General features: G+C 43.5%; 2 long non-coding RNA genes across 2 annotated transcripts; both read left to right on the forward strand.

Moving 5' to 3' along the window:
- Nucleotides 1-8,980: 8,980 nt before the first annotated feature.
- On the forward strand, nt 8,981-10,894 carry LOC139835212 (uncharacterized). The gene is made up of 2 exons (XR_011750972.1): nt 8,981-9,379; nt 10,683-10,894. It is a non-coding gene; the product is annotated as an uncharacterized lncRNA (long non-coding RNA).
- A 1,289-nt stretch (nt 10,895-12,183) lies between these two features.
- LOC127328758 (uncharacterized) lies at nt 12,184-15,565 on the forward strand. The gene is made up of 5 exons (XR_011751970.1): nt 12,184-12,504; nt 12,591-12,773; nt 12,938-13,177; nt 13,769-13,854; nt 15,146-15,565. It is a non-coding gene; the product is annotated as an uncharacterized lncRNA (long non-coding RNA).
- Nucleotides 15,566-16,066: the final 501 nt, after the last annotated feature.

A 16,066-nucleotide genomic window follows, 5' to 3' on the forward strand; every position in this document is an offset into this window, starting at 1 on the left:
GTTAATACAATTATAGCATGGTATATAAACATTCATCATAAACATAAAGATATATAATAACCACTTTTATTATTGCCTCTTGGGCATATCTCCAACAATCTCCCATTTGCACTAGAGTCAATAATCTAGATTACATTGTAAGGTACCTAACACCCATGGCATTCTGGTGTTGGTCATGCTTTGCCCTAGGGAGAGCTTTAGTCAACGGATCTGCTACATTCAGATCAGTGTGTACTCTGCAAATCTTTACTTCTCCATCTTCGATGTACTCGCGAATCGAGTGATAACGCAGCTTGATATGCTTCAGCCTCTTGTGTGACCTTGGTTCTTGTGCATTGGCAATGGCACCCATGTTGTCACAGTAGATGACTAGTGGGTCCAATGCACTAGGAACCACACCGAGCTCTACAATGAACCTCTTCATCCATACCGCTTCTGATGAAGCCTCTGAAGGCGCTATGTACTCTGATTCTGTTGAAGACTTCGCCACCGTGCACTTCTTCGAGCTTGCCCAGCTTACTGCAACACCATTCAATATAAACACGTACCCAGACTGTGACTTAGAGTCATCAGGATCAGTGTTCCAACTTGCATCGGTGTAACTTGTTACAACGAGCTCTTGGTCACCTCCATAACAAAGAAACATATCCTTAGTTCTTTTTAAGTACTTCAGGATATTCTTGACCGCTGTCCAGTGTTCCATTCCTGGATCACTTTGATATCTGCAAGTCAAACTAACAGCATGTGCTATATCCGGTCTAGTACATAGCATGGCATACATGATAGAGCCTACTGCCGAGGCATAGGGGATCTGACTCATCCTTTCTCTTTCTTCTACCGTAGCCGGTCCTTGAGTCTTACTCAAGACCTTGCCTGGTAACATAGGTAAAAACCCTTTCTTACTTTCGTCCATTCTAAACTTCTTTAGAATCTTGTCCAGGCATGTACTCTGTGATAGCCCTATTAGGCGTCTTGATCTATCTCTATAAATCTTGATGCCTAATATATACGATGCTTCACCAAGGTCTTTCATTGAAAAACTATTATTCAAATAACCTTTTATACTGCTTAATAGTTCTATATCATTCCCAATCAATAATATGTCATCTACATATAATATCAGGAATGCTACAGAGCTCCCACTCACTTTCTTGTAAATACAGGCCTCTCCATGACACTGTATAAACCCGAAGTCTTTGATCACCTTATCAAAGTGCCGGTTCCAACTTCTCGATGCTTGCTTCAGTCCATAAATTGAACGCTGAAGTTTGCATACTTTGTCAGCATTTTTAGGATCGACAAAACCTTTGGGTTGTACCATATACAACTCTTCCTCAATGTCTCCATTAAGGAACGCCGTTTTGACATCCATCTGCCAAATCTCATAATCGAAAAATGCGGCTATTGCTAACAAAATCCTCACAGATTTTAGCTTCGCTACAGGTGAGAAAGTCTCATCGTAGTCAACTCCTTAAATTTGTCGGAAACCCTTTGCGACAAGTCGAGCTTTATAGACAGTAATATTACCATCAGCATCTGTTTTTCTCTTGAAGATCCATTTATTCTCGACAGCCTTGCGGCTATTAGGTAAGTCTACCAAAGTCCATACTTTGTTATCATACATGGATCCCATTTCGGATTTCATGGCTTCTTGCCATTTGTTGGAATCTGGGCTCATCATCGCTTCTTCATACGTCGCAGGGTCTTCATCATTGTTGTCCACAATCATGACATTTAGACAAGGATCAAACCAATCAGGAGTGGCACGTTCCCTTGTCGATCTGCGAGGTTCAGTAGTTTCCTCGTTCGAAGTTTCATGATCATTATCATTAGCTTCCTCTGTTGCCGGTGTAGGCGGTACAGTACAACTTCCGCATCGCGCTACTCTGATCAACGAGTAAAGATTCATCAATCTCATCGAGTTCAACTTTTCTTCCAGTCACTTCTTTAGTGAGAAATTCTTTCTCAAGAAAGGTTCCGTTCTTAGCAACAAAGATTTTGCCTTCGGATCCGTGATAGAAAGTGTACCCTATAGTTTCCTTAGGGTATCCTATGAAGACGCATTTCTTCTCTTTGGGTTCTAGCTTGTCCGGTTGTAACTTCTTTACATAGGCTTCGCAACCCCAAACTTTAAGGAACGACAGCTTAGGTTTCTTATTAAACCATAATTCATACGGTGTCGTTTCTACGGATTTTGATGGTGCTCTATTTAAAGTGAATGCGGCTGTCTCTAATGCATAATTCCAAAATGATAACGGCAAATCAGTAAGAGACATCATAGAACGAACCATATCTAAGAGAGTTCGATTACGACGTTCGGACACACCGTTTCGTTGTGGTGTTCCCGGCGGAGTCAATTGTGAAAGTATTCCGCATTTCTTTAACTCAGATATTCACCTCCGCGATCAGATCGTAGAAATTTAATCTTCTTGTTACGTTGGTTTTCTACTTCACTTTGGAATTCCTTAAACTTCTCGAAAGTTTCGAATTTATGTTTCATGAAATAGATATACCCATATCTACTCAGATCATCTGTGAAGGTTAGAACATAACGATAACCACCGCGCGATGCTACACTCATTGGTCCGCACACATCGGTATGTATGATTTCTAATAAGTCAGTAGCTCGCTCCATCATACCAGAAAATGGAGTCTTAGTCATTTTTCCCATTAGACATGCTTCGCATCTATCAAGTGACTCAAAGTCAAGTGATTCAAGTAATCCATCGGTATGGAGTTTCTTCATGCGTTTCACTCCAATATGACCAAGACGACAGTGCCACATATAAGTAGAATTATCATTCAATTTTATTCGCTTAGCATCAATGTTATGTATATGCGTATTACTACTATCGAGATCTAACAGAAATAAGCCATTCTTTTCAGGTGCTCGACCATAAAAGATATTATTCATAAAAATAGAACAACCTTTATTCTCAGACTTGAATGAATAACCGTCTTGCATTAAACAAGATCCAGATATAATGTTCATTCTCAACGTGGGTACAAAATAACAATTATTTAGGCTTAAAACTAATCCCGAAGGTAGATGTAGAGGAAGTGTGCCGACAACGATCACATCGACTTTGGATCCGTTTCCAACGCGCATCGTCACTTCATCTTTTAGTAGTCTTCGTTTATTCTTTAGTTCCTGTTTCGAGTTACAAATATGAGCAACCGAACCAGTATCAAATACCCAGGTACTAGTACGAGAACCAGTGAGATAAACATCTATGACATGTATATAAGATATACCTTCTTTCTTCTTCTTGACAAGGTCGCTCTTCAGATCAGCCAGATACTTGGAGCAATTACGCTTCCAGTGTCCCTTCTCCTTGCAGTAATAGCACTCAGCATCAGGCTTAGGGCCGTTCTTAGGTTTCATAGGAGGCGTGGCAGCTTTCTTGCCACCCTTCTTGAATTTTCCCTTAGACTTGCCCTGTTTCTTGAAACTGGTGGTCTTGTTGACCATCAACACTTGGTGCTCTTTCTTGATCTCAATCTCAGCAGCTTTTAGCATGCCAAAGAGTTCAGGTAACTCTTTGTTCATGTTCTGCATATTGTAGTTCATCACAAAGTTCTTGTAACTTGGTGGCAGTGATTGAAGGACACAATTAATCCCCAGTCTGTTAGGAATCACTATTTCCAAGTCACTGAGTTTCTTCGCATGCCCGGTCATGGCGAGCATGTGCTCACTAACGGAGCTGCCTTCTTCCATCATGCAGCTGAAGAAGTGTTTCGATGCTTCATAGCATTCCACGGTCGCATGAGTTTCAAATATTGCTTTCAGCTCATTGACCAACTCATGAGGATCGTGGTGCTCAAAACGTTTTTGAAGATCGGCTTCCAGACTGCACAGGATGGCACACTGAACTTGAGAGTACCGAGCTTTCCGAGTCGCGTAAACATTATTTACTTCATCGGTTTCAGTTTCTGCAGGAGGGTCACCTAGCGGTGCATCAAGCACATATTGTAGATTTCCGCCAGAGAGGAGGATCCTCACATGACGGAACCAGTCGGTGAAGTTGCTACCGTTGCTCTTAAGCTTTTCTTTCTCTAGGAACTGGTTAAAATTGATTGGGGACGCCATCTCTACAACATATATTTGCAATAGTTTAGACTAAGTTTATGACAAATTGAGTTCAAATTTTAATTCAACATAATTAAAAATCTAGGTGAACTCCCACTCAAAACAATATCCCTCGCATTGTCTTAGTGATCACACGAACCAAATCCACCACACCTAAGTCCGATCATCACGAGACAAGGTGTAATTTCAATGGCGAACACTCAAAGTATTCATCATATCAATCATATGATTCATGCTCTACCTTTCGGTATCATGTGTTCCAAGACCATGTCTGTACATGCTAGGCTCGTCAAGGCCACCTTAGTATCCGCATGTGCAAAACTGGCTTGCACCCGTTGTATGCACTTGTTGATTCTATCACACCCGATCATCACGAGATGCTTCGAAACGACAAGTCTTGGCAACGGTGCTACTAAGGATGAGCACTTTATTATCTTGATATTTTAGTGAGAGGGATCATCTTATAATGCTACCGTCGCGATCTAAGCAAAATAAGATGCATAAAAGGATTAACATCACATGCAGTTCATATGTGATATGATATGGCCCTTTTGTCTTTGCGCCTTTGATCTTCATCTCCAAAGCACGGACATGATCTCCATCATCTTCGGGCATGATCTCCATCATCGTCGGCGTAGCGTCAAGGTCCATGGCGCCGTCTTCATGGTTGTTCACCTCATGTAGCAACTATTACAACTACTTTGAAATACTACTCAACATGAAATTTAAAGACAACCATAAGGCTCCTGCCGGTTGCCACAATACAATAATGATCATCTCATACATATTCATCATCACATTATGGCCATATCACATCACCAAACCCTGCAAAAACAAGTTAGACGTCTCTAATTTCGTTTGCATATTTTACGTGGTTTAGGGTTTTCGAGAGAGATCTAATCTACCTACGAACATGAACCACAACGGTGATACTAGTGTTGTCAATAGAAGAGTAAATTGAATCTTCACTATAGTAGGAGAGACAGACACCCGCAAAGCCTCTTATGCAATACAAGTTGCATGTCGAACGAGGAACAAGTCTCATGAACGCGGTCATGTAAAGTTAGTCCGAGCCGCTTCATCCCACTATGCCACAAAGATGCAAAGTACTCAAACTAAAGACAACAAGAGCATCAACGCCCACAAAACCATTGTGTTCTACTCGTGCAACCATCTATGCATAGACACGGCTCTGATACCACTTTAGGGATTCGTTGCATAGAAAACAAAAAATTTCCTACCGCGAGAACGCAATCCAAGCCAAGATGCAATCTAGAAGATGGGAGCAACAAGGAGATGATCGAGACTCACTCTTGTTGCTGCGGTAGACGATCACTTGCCGCTTGCAAAAGCGCGTAGAAGATCTTGATCACGGTGCCACGATCTGGCAGCACCTCCGTACTCAGTCACATGTTCGGTGTTGATGAAGACGACGTCCTTCTCCCCGTTCCAGCGGGCAGCGGAAGTAGTAGCTCCTCCTTGAATCCGGCAGCATGACGGTGTGGTGGCGGTGGCGATGGAGATCTCTGGCGGAGCTTCGCTAAGCGTTGCGGGAGAGGTGGAGGAGAGGGGGCGGCTAGGGTTTGGGAGAGGGGGAGGTGGCCGGCCACTATGAGGGGTGCGGCCACAATGGCTTTGGTGTGGCCGGCCCCCTCCCCTTTCTCCCCATTATATAGGTGGAACCCCCAAGTGTTGGACTACAAGTCTTCGAATAAGACCCCAACCCAAAACCTTCCATGTGTAGGGAAACCTACCCAAGGTGGGACTCCCACCTCAAGTGGGATTCCCACCCTTCCATGAGGGGGGGGGGTGGCCGGCCACCTAGGTGGAGTCCACCTTGGACTCCCCCTTCTAGGGTTGGCCGGCCATGGGAGGTGGAGTCCCTTCAGGACTCCGCCTTCCAAATTGATTTCTTCCGGACTTTTCTAGAACCTTCTAGAACCTTCCATAAAATCTTCTGGATCATTTTAAATCTTATAAAATGACTTCCTAAATGTGAATCTTATTCTCCGGACCATTCCGGAACTCCTCGTGATGTCAGGGATCTCATCCGGGACTTCAAACAATACTTTGAACTCCATTCCATATTCAAGTTCTACCATTACAACATCAAACCTTAAGTGTGTCACCCTACGGTTCGCGAACTATGTGGACATGGTTGAGTACTCTCTCCGACCAATAACCAATAGCGGGATCTGGAGATCCATAATGGCTCCCACATATTCAACGATGACTTTAGTGATCGAATGAACCATTCACATATGATACCAATTCCCTTTGTCACGCGATATTTTACTTGTCCGAGGTTTGATCATCGGTATCACTCTATACCTTGCTCAACCTCGTCTCCTGACAAGTACTCTTTACTCGTACCGGTATGTGGTCTCTTATGAACTTATTCATATGCTTGCAAGACATTAGATGACATTTCACCGAGAGGGCCCAGAGTATATATATCCGTCATCGGGATGGACAAATCCCACTGTTGATCCATATGCCTCAACTCATACTTTCCGGATACTTAATCCCACCTTTATAACCACCCATTTACGCAGTGGCGTTTGATGTAATCAAAGTACCTTTGCGGTATAAGTGATTTACATGATCTCATGGTCATAAGGACTAGGTAACTATGTATCGAAAGCTTATAGCAAATAACTTAATGACGTGATCTTATGCTACGCTTAATTGGGTGTGTCCATTACATCATTCATATAATGATATAACCTTGTTATTAATAACATCCAATGTTCATGATTATGAAACTAATCATCCATTAATCAACAAGCTAGTTAAGAGGCATACTAGGGACTCTTTGTTGTTTACATATCACACATGTATCAATGTTTCGGTTAATACAATTATAGCATGGTATATAAACATTCATCATAAACATAAAGATATATAATAACCACTTTTATTATTGCCTCTTGGGCATATCTCCAACAGTTCCATGGGTACTCCCATGGAGTCACGCCTCACGAGGTGAGCAAAGCGAGACGCGAGGATCGCCAACACGTTCTGCCCGCACAGACGGGAAAGTGCTTCCTGAAGAGCACGAGCGAGTCCGTCCAGCCAGTTGCTCTCCCTGAAGGAGAAGAGGATCCTCTCAGAAGTAGGAGGCTCCATCTTGCCCGTTAGATCAGCGGTGATGATCCACTGAAGTTCCCCTCCAGGCTGGTCGTTGACCTTGACTCCGTGGAACTCGGGGTGAGGGCGTCCGAGGAAATCCGAGAGGGCATCGAGGTCCCTTTCGAAGATCAGACTCCCGCCATTCCCCAGCTGGTAAAACTTGGTGTCGACTTCCTCCATCTAAAAGTGAATTGGATGCGTAAGTTAGAGAAGTGTGTCAAAATTTTATGTAGAATTACTAGGAAGAGAATGACTTATCAATTTGAAAAGATCTCAAGGAAAAGAGAGTGAATAATTTTGTTAGATATATTCACTTCATTTGCTTTTGAAACTATGTTTTTCAGAACGTCCATTCTAACTAGGGTCTCCTAAGGTCAAACAATGGCTCTGATACCAACTTGTCAACACCCGGATTTTTAAGTCCAGATGCCTATTATGGCATACATCGCAATCCCGGGAAGATTGTTGTTGCCAGATATAACAGTCGATATCATAAGTCACCATTCATTACAAACCATACTTGTCTTACGAATTCAGATCACATGATCCAATATTACACCAATAGTTGATCTAATGATCAACGAACACAATACATAGCGGAAGCGTAATAGAAGGGGACTATCTAGTCCACAGGCCAATGCTTGACGTCAGAAGATTCCTAGTTGTCGTAGGCGTCCTGCTGGTCGTCACCTTGGTATTGCTGCTCCTCTTCATAGTCTGGCCATTGGAATAGCCAGGGACACAGCCGTGAGTACTTTAAAGTACTCGCAAATTAATACTAGTGTAAGTACTATCAATTCTAGTAAGGGGTGCTAAGCTCTAGTTTATTTTGCATAAAGCCAACTTTATTTCACAAGTGTTTGATAACAGACTCTTCAGATGCTAACTAACTCAAGTGGGAAGATTAGTGTCATTCCCACAACTCAGTTGTGTTTCAGTCAAGTCACCATTCAATTCCTCAACCATTTTCAAGAAATATCTGACACCGGAAACAATATGGCCTTTCCAACCGTCCGTAACCGTGGACACGGCTATTCGAATAGATTTACACTCTGCAGAGGTTGCACACTTGTGCCACAACATTTGATTACATCCATCAAGGATAACCCTGAATCATCGTAACTCAGTACGCGGATCATCAACCATAACCTTTCAATTACATACCCTAGTATAGCTACCTCTCCCCATGAGCTTGGCCTCCCAGTGAAGACAAACCGTCAGCCTGGGAACTGCACGGGGCTTGGGCCGTACATTCACCTCATTTCACATCATTTCACATTCTATGGAGGCAGCCTCGGCATAACCCCTATGATGCTTGTTCAGAGGGAACCCATACTAAGATGTATAAACTTCCAGTTAAGCCCTACCCATAATCAGGTATTGTGGGGGTACTCAAAAATTGGAAAGGTATCGCATCCAAACCCAACATCAGTTTTATCAAAATTCACCATCTCATTCAAGTCATATTCACCTTCAAAGATCTTTCAATAGAATGACTCCTCATTCCAAGGTTTTCAAATTCATTTCAAATCACAAGTTCCCATCTAGAGTAGTCAATTTTAGTCGTTAGCACTAGCACTAATTATAAGGGGTGCTATCTTGCTTATCCAGCTTAAGGCTAACTTTACTACTCTTGTAACATGTTACTGTATATCTTCTAATCCATAGCTCAAAATCAAACATGTTATATATCAATTTCGTTCGGAAAAATTCAATGAATTTGAATATGCCATCCATATACCCTGTTTGCATCTCGAATCATGCCGCGTTGTGATAGTTTTGCATATACACTTAATATAATATGCGGGGTATTTGGGAATTGTCGGATAAGGATTCCCCGCTCCGTTTAAATTTGAGTAGCTCACCCCTGCCATGATATGCCATGCTAATTCAACCCTTAACTTTGTCGGTAGAAAATGCAACTCCAACTCTAATTTGTTTGTCCGGGGTTCCGACTCCGATTAATATGGTTAAGTTGCATCGCATCATCGCTGCCATGCCATGCATATCATCTCGAGCATGCTGATTCTTTTATCGTAGTAGTAAGACTTGCATCCGTTGTGTGTACCAGCATTTGCTTCTTTCCAGATAGGATCACGAAGTGTTGATGTGAGGTACGATGAGCTCTCCGACAAGTTCCTCTGCAGCTTTTCACAGGCGAGCCCTCTCTCTTCACCTATTTTACTCTCTCCCTCGCATCGCTATCCTTATGTTACGATTCTTTATCGAGTCACGTGTCCTATTCCACTTGTTTACCATAATAATCCTATATGTACCATTCCTTACCCATAGTTGTTGCTTGATGTTTGAGCCTTGCGAGTCGTAGGCGTGTTTAGGCTCTGTTGTTTATCTCGATTTGATATCGGGATATGTTGGGTTGTTGGGAGGTTATCACATGCTATATCAGTTATTGGAGATACACATGCTTTACTTTATTGTTAACAACTAAAACTGTAAGCAGAGGCATCTGTGAGCCCCTTTGCGAAAGCATCGGAACTTTGACTTGCTAATGTCCCCTAGGACCCGAGTTCTTGTTATCTGTTCCGAGATTGAGCACTCTACCCGTACGTGGGGGAGTGGGACCCCCATCACCCACTACCTTTCCTCGAGTCTGTTTATTGGGAGGCACAACCTTGGTTTTATTTGCCCATATGCACGATATGCACGATTTACTTCATGTTGCCTTCGGGTGTTTATATTCTGTACTGTAATCATAACGCGGGACTCTTTATCCTTGGCCGGTCGTTAGTGCCCGCCTTGGAAGCCGACACAAACCTCTGGGTCCGTATCGGAGTACGGCCGAACTTCGTCACGGGTAGCTTAGTGGGGTGGCTCCCCTTAAACTTTCTCTTGCATTGGGAATGGTCTTGATGTGAGACTCCACCTGTAGTAAGTGGGTTCGAGCATGCGTATGGTTACATTTGGGCAACCCCTGCAGGGTGTACATCTTATCGATAAGCCGTGTCCGCGGTTATGGATGACATGGAATTGTATAGCTTGATCATAGAACAACTTACACCGTTATCTTGTTGCTAATAATCTGATAATAACTTGCGTAGTAATATAGCATTACTACAACCGATACCTAATAAAACTTGTCCACCGTTGAGTACCTTTTACATTGCCTCTTCGCAATTGTTGAAGGGGATATGTGTAATTGGCTGGGTTATGTTTGTGTAGTATTATATCTGTTACCTTATCTGTTACCTTATGCGCTCTCTTATCTTCTCTGATTAGACGGATGTTGTAGCGTGTCTCTATTGGTTATAGTATTGCTGCCGCTAAACCTACCATATAGCCCCAGACGATATATATATATATATACTCGCCCGGCGAGCATAGCCATTTCTAGTCTCGCTAAGTACATGCCGGAGTTCGTTCCTTGGTACTTACTCTCGGCTTTCCTCTTTCTCTTTTGCTTCCTCCCTTTTGTTGGCAACCGATGGCCCGACTTTGACAGGTACGAGATGACGACTTTAGCAAGGTTACCCTTCCGGCTTGGCCTGGGCAGGGTTATGGACGCCATCGTTTATCTTCAGGACTCTTAGTCCACTTTGTATCTTGTCCGTACTCGGACGTATTCGATCTTCTGTATGATTTGGATCTTTGTATTGTATATTTGTATCTTGACTCGTTGGAGTCGTTGTTGTAATATATGTATCTTGTGGGCTCTATTGTAATCCTGTTGTAATGTTACCGCTCGTGTTAATTCCTCTGGCATCTCGTGTGTGATTCGTCGCGCACGTCGTGTCGGAGGGCGTCTCTAAATTGATATCGTGCGGATTTCGGCAGAATTGCTGGAATCCTCATGATACCGGTTTTGGGGCGTCACAAGTTGGTATCAGAGCCCAGGTTGACGGTACCCCACTAGTCCAGCCTGTAGGATAACCTTGCCAACGGACGTTGTCTCTAGTGTCAAAACTATTTCCTAAAAATTCGTTGGATAGTTCTGACTAGCTCTAATTTTTCTCCTTACCTCTATTCTTTCTCATCTCACCTATGCGAGTTTTGAGTCTTCTCTCTTATCTGCTTCTCCTAGTCTTAGGTTCCGACGTGGGTTGGACGATCTATGACTTCACCTAATAGGACCGATCTCTGAAGATTTCTGACAGAAGAACATCACCGGCGGTTAACCTTCGTCATCTCCATTGACGTCATCTATGCCTCTCTGATCTTTCTACAATTCTTTGTTCTTTGACTCCGTCGAATCTTCGCTGACAATGCTTGTCTATATCGTTAATCGGAATTCTGGGAGCTATTACACGACTCTCCTATTCATGTGCAGAGTAATACTTTGAGTGTGGGATGGAGTCATGACCATACCGACTACTCTTATTATTCGCTCTTGTTACCATGAATTGGTGGATCCGTGTGACCGTTACTCCTTCCTTTGTTTATCCGGAGTCATCCTCGTCATCGGAACAACGACTTCTTGTTAGTGGTGTCGACCCTTCTACATGGAGCAAGACTTCTTGTTAGTGGTGTCGAGGAGATCAACGCGTCGCCAGAAGATCCGATAGTTCACCTCTCTCCCCCGTACCTTGAGGTGGAACCTCGGGGCGAGGTTCCTTGTTAGTGGTGTCGATTGTAACGGCCCCGGAAAAACCTATATTAGAATTGCTTGTTATTTTTCTTTTATGCATCATCATGCATCCTGCATCATATCATCCACCATTTTTTATTAAATAAAAATTATTTGGTTTTCCCTTCTCATATGGTTTCATTTAATAAACCTCCCTCTCCCTTTCTTTTTCAAATAAAAAAACTCAATCCAATTAAATTGGAAGTAAATATTTTAAAATGTTATTTAAAATTTCAGAGAGCCTCTCTAGAGATTTTCAAACTTGATTAAAAATCCTTCTCTGGTTTATCTTTGCTTCTTGGAAGAATCTGTGAGAAAAAGAAATAAGAGGAAGGAAAAGAGAGCAGAAGAGAAGCAGCAACCAGCTACATGTCTGATCGTTTCTGTAGCAAAACCCCCTCATTCTTTCTCATCTCCCTCACATGGTCACGCACGCTGTCGCCAATCACCCAGGCCAGCTGCTCCTTTTCCCTCTCTACCTTTCCTTCACCGAGACCCAGCAAACCCTAATCCGCCTCCCCATATCGCGCCGCCACTGCTTCCCTCCTCTGTTCTTTCCCCTCTCCCACGAAGCAGAGAAGAAGAGACAGAAATTCAGTTAAAAGTTCGGAGAAAACGACCGCGAGCTTCTGCCAAACTCGTCGTCGCCCCACTGCTCCGGCCATGCCCCGGCGCCATCAACACCTCCACGGTCTTCCTGGTAAACTCCATGTTCTCCTGGACCTTAGCATCAGCTTCCTTCATCTCCTCTCCGATCTGCCGACGGTGATGCAGTTTTGCCCGCAGGACCTCGTCGCCGGCGACTCTCTGTTGACCCCCGGTCCCAGCGCCTACTCCTCCACGTCCGCCCAGCCAAGGCACACGTCCGGCGCTGTATTCCCCCCCGCCGTTCGCCCTCCATCGTCAGGGCCGTGCTCGACGCCATCTTCTCCAAGCCCGGTCTGCTGTTATGCTTTTCCGTCAGATAAGGTATCTCCGACAGTTAGTTGGTCCAATATGCGCAGCGCCTATTCGTTCTCAACATCTGAATTTCAGGCCAACTGCTTCGTGACTTCGTTTCAGCATCAGCTCCTTTGTTCCAAATCCCCACAGCGGCCAATTAAATCCATCTTTTTTTCTTTTGTTTTGTTCAGATCTCACGCCTGGAGTTAGTTCATTTGTACACCAGTCTATCTAAATCAGCAGCGTCAAAGCATCCCAGTGGCTACAGTCTTGAACTCTTTTTACTGGTGGTGTCAGGATCAGATCCCAGTGTAGGTGCTGCTTCACGTCGAATGTGCAGGCCAGGTCCTGCCCGGTTCTACTACACATCTCTGCTCAATTCTGGTAACAGTTCACACCGAGCAAACACAAGGTCGCATCCCAGGGAAGATGTACGCTCATCTTTCTTTTGTCTTTGTTCCAGTTTCAGTTTCCGAACAATGTTCTAGCTTCAGTTTTCAGAATACGTGCATATAGTCTCTTGTGTTCGAAAATCAAAGCACCTCCCAGTTCCCTTATGTCTAGTATGTTTCTTCTATTTCAATTGCAAACATGTTACTGTATATCTTCTAATCCATAGCTCAAAATCAAACATCTTATATATCAATTTCGTTCGGAAAAATTCAATGAATTTGAATATGCCATCCATATACCCTGTTTGCATCTCGAATCATGCCGCGTTGTGATAGTTTTGCATATCCACTTAATATAATATGCGGGGTATTTGGGAATTGTCGGATAAGGATTCCCCGCTCCGTTTAAATTTGAGTAGCTCACCCCTGCCATGATATGCCATGCTAATTCAACCCTTAACTTTGTCGGTAGAAAATGCAACTCCAACTCTAATTTGTTTGTCCGGGGTTCCGACTCCGATTAATATGGTTAAGTTGCATCGCATCATCGCTGCCATGCCATGCATATCATCTCGAGCATGCTGATTCTTTTATCGTAGTAGTAAGACTTGCATCCGTTGTGTGTACCAGCATTTGCTTCTTTCCGGATAGGATCACGAAGTGTTGATGTGAGGTACGATGAGCTCTTCGACAAGTTCCTCTGCAGCTTTTCACAGGCGAGCCCTCTCTCTTCACCTATTTTACTCTCTCCCTCGCATTACTATCCTTATGTTGCGATTTTTTATCGAGTCACGTGTCCTATTCCACTTGTTTACCATAATAATCCTATATGTATCATTCCTTACCCATAGCTGTTGCTTGATGTTTGAGCCTTGCGAGTCGTAGGCGTGTTTAGGCTCTGTTGTTTATCTCGATTTGTTATCGGGATATGTTGGGTTGTTGGGAGGTTATCACATGCTATATCAGTTATTGGAGATACACATGCTTTACTTTATTGTTAACAACTAAAACTGTAAGCAGAGGCATCTGTGAGCCCCTTTGCGAAAGCATCAGAACTTTGACTTGCTAATGTCCCCTAGGACCCGAGTTCTTGTTATCTGTTCCGAGATTGAGCGCTCTACCCGTACGTGGGGGAGTGGGACCCCCATCACCCACTACCTTTCCTCGAGTCTGTTTATTGGGAGCCACAACCTTGGTTTTATTTGCCCATATGCACGATATGCACGATTTACTTCCTGTTGCCTTCGGGTGTTTATATTCTGTACTGTACTCATAACGCGGGACTCTTTATCCTTGGCCGGTCGTTAGTGCTCGCCTTGGAAGCCGACGCAAACCTCTGGGTCCGTATCGGAGTACGACCGAACTTCGTCACGGGTATCTTAGTGGGGTGGCTCCCCTTAAACTTTCTCTTGCATTGGGAACGGTCTTGATGTGAGACTCCACCTGTAGTAAGTGGGTTCGAGCATGCGTATGGTTACATTTGGGCAACCCCTGCAGGGTGTACAGCTTATCGACAAGCCGTGTCCGCGGTTATGGACGACTTGGAATTGTATAGCTTGATCATAGAACAACTTACACCGTTATCTTGTTGCTAATAATCTGATAATAACTTGCGTAGTAATATAGCATTACTACAACCGATACCTAATAAAACTTGTCCACCGTTGAGTGTCTTTTACATTGCCTCTTCGCAATTGTTGAAGGGGATATGTGTAATTGGCTGGGTTATGTTTGTGTAGTATTATATATGTTACCTTATGCGCTCTCTTATCTTCTCTGATTAGACGGATATTGTAGTGTGTCTCTATTGGTTATAGTATTGCTACCGCTATACCTACCATATAGCCCCAGGCGATATATATATATATATACTCGTCCGGCGAGCATAGCCATTTCTAGTCTCGCTAAGTACGTGCCGGAGTTCGTTCCTTGGTACTTACTCTCGCCTTTCCTCTTTCTCTTTTGCTTCCTCCCTTTTGTCGGCAACCGATGGCCCGACTTTGACAGGTACGAGATGACGACTTTAGCAAGGTTACCCTTCCGGCTTGGCCTAGGCAGGGTTATGGACGCCATCGTTTATCTTCAGGACTCTTAGTCCACTTTGTATCTTGTCCGTACTCGGACGTATTCGATCTTCTGTATGATTTGGATCTTTGTATTGTATATTTGTATCTTGACTCGTTGGAGTCGTTGTTGTAATATATATATCTTGTGGGCTCTATACCGCTCGTGTTAATTCCTCTGGCATCACGTGTGTGATTCGTCGCGCACGTCGTGTCGGAGGGCGTCTCTAAATCGATATCGTGCGGATTTCGGCGGAATTGCTGGAATCCTCAGGATACCGGTTTTGGGGCGTCGCACTTTCTCACCTGTAGCGAAGCTAAAGTCTATGAGGATTTTGTTAGCACTAGCTGCATTTTTCGATTATGAGATTTGGTAGATGGATGTCAAAACAGCGTTCCTTAATGGTGACATTGAGGAAGAGTTGTATATGGTACAACCAAAGGGTTTTGTCGATCATAAAAATGCTGACAAGGTATGCAAACTTCAGCGTTCCATTTATGGACTGAAGCAAGCATCCCGGAGTTGGAACCGACGCTTTGATAAGGTGATCAAAGACTTCAGGTTTATACAGTGTCATGGAGAGGCCTGTATTTACAAGAAAGTGAGTGGGAGCTCTGTAGTGTTCCTGATATTATATATAGATGACATATTATTGATTGAGAATGATATAGAACTATTAAGCAGTGTAAAAGGTTATTTGAATAAGTGTTTTTCAATTAAAGACCTTGGTGAAGCAGCGTACATTTTAGGCATCAAGATTTATAGAGATAGATCAAGACGCCTAATAGGGCTTTCATAGAGTACATACCTGGACAAGATTCGAAAGAAGTTTAGAATGGATGAAAGCAAGAAAGGGTTCTTGCC

Source organism: Lolium perenne, chromosome 2 (assembly GCF_019359855.2).
Source record: "Lolium perenne isolate Kyuss_39 chromosome 2, Kyuss_2.0, whole genome shotgun sequence".
NCBI lineage: Eukaryota > Viridiplantae > Streptophyta > Magnoliopsida > Poales > Poaceae > Lolium > Lolium perenne.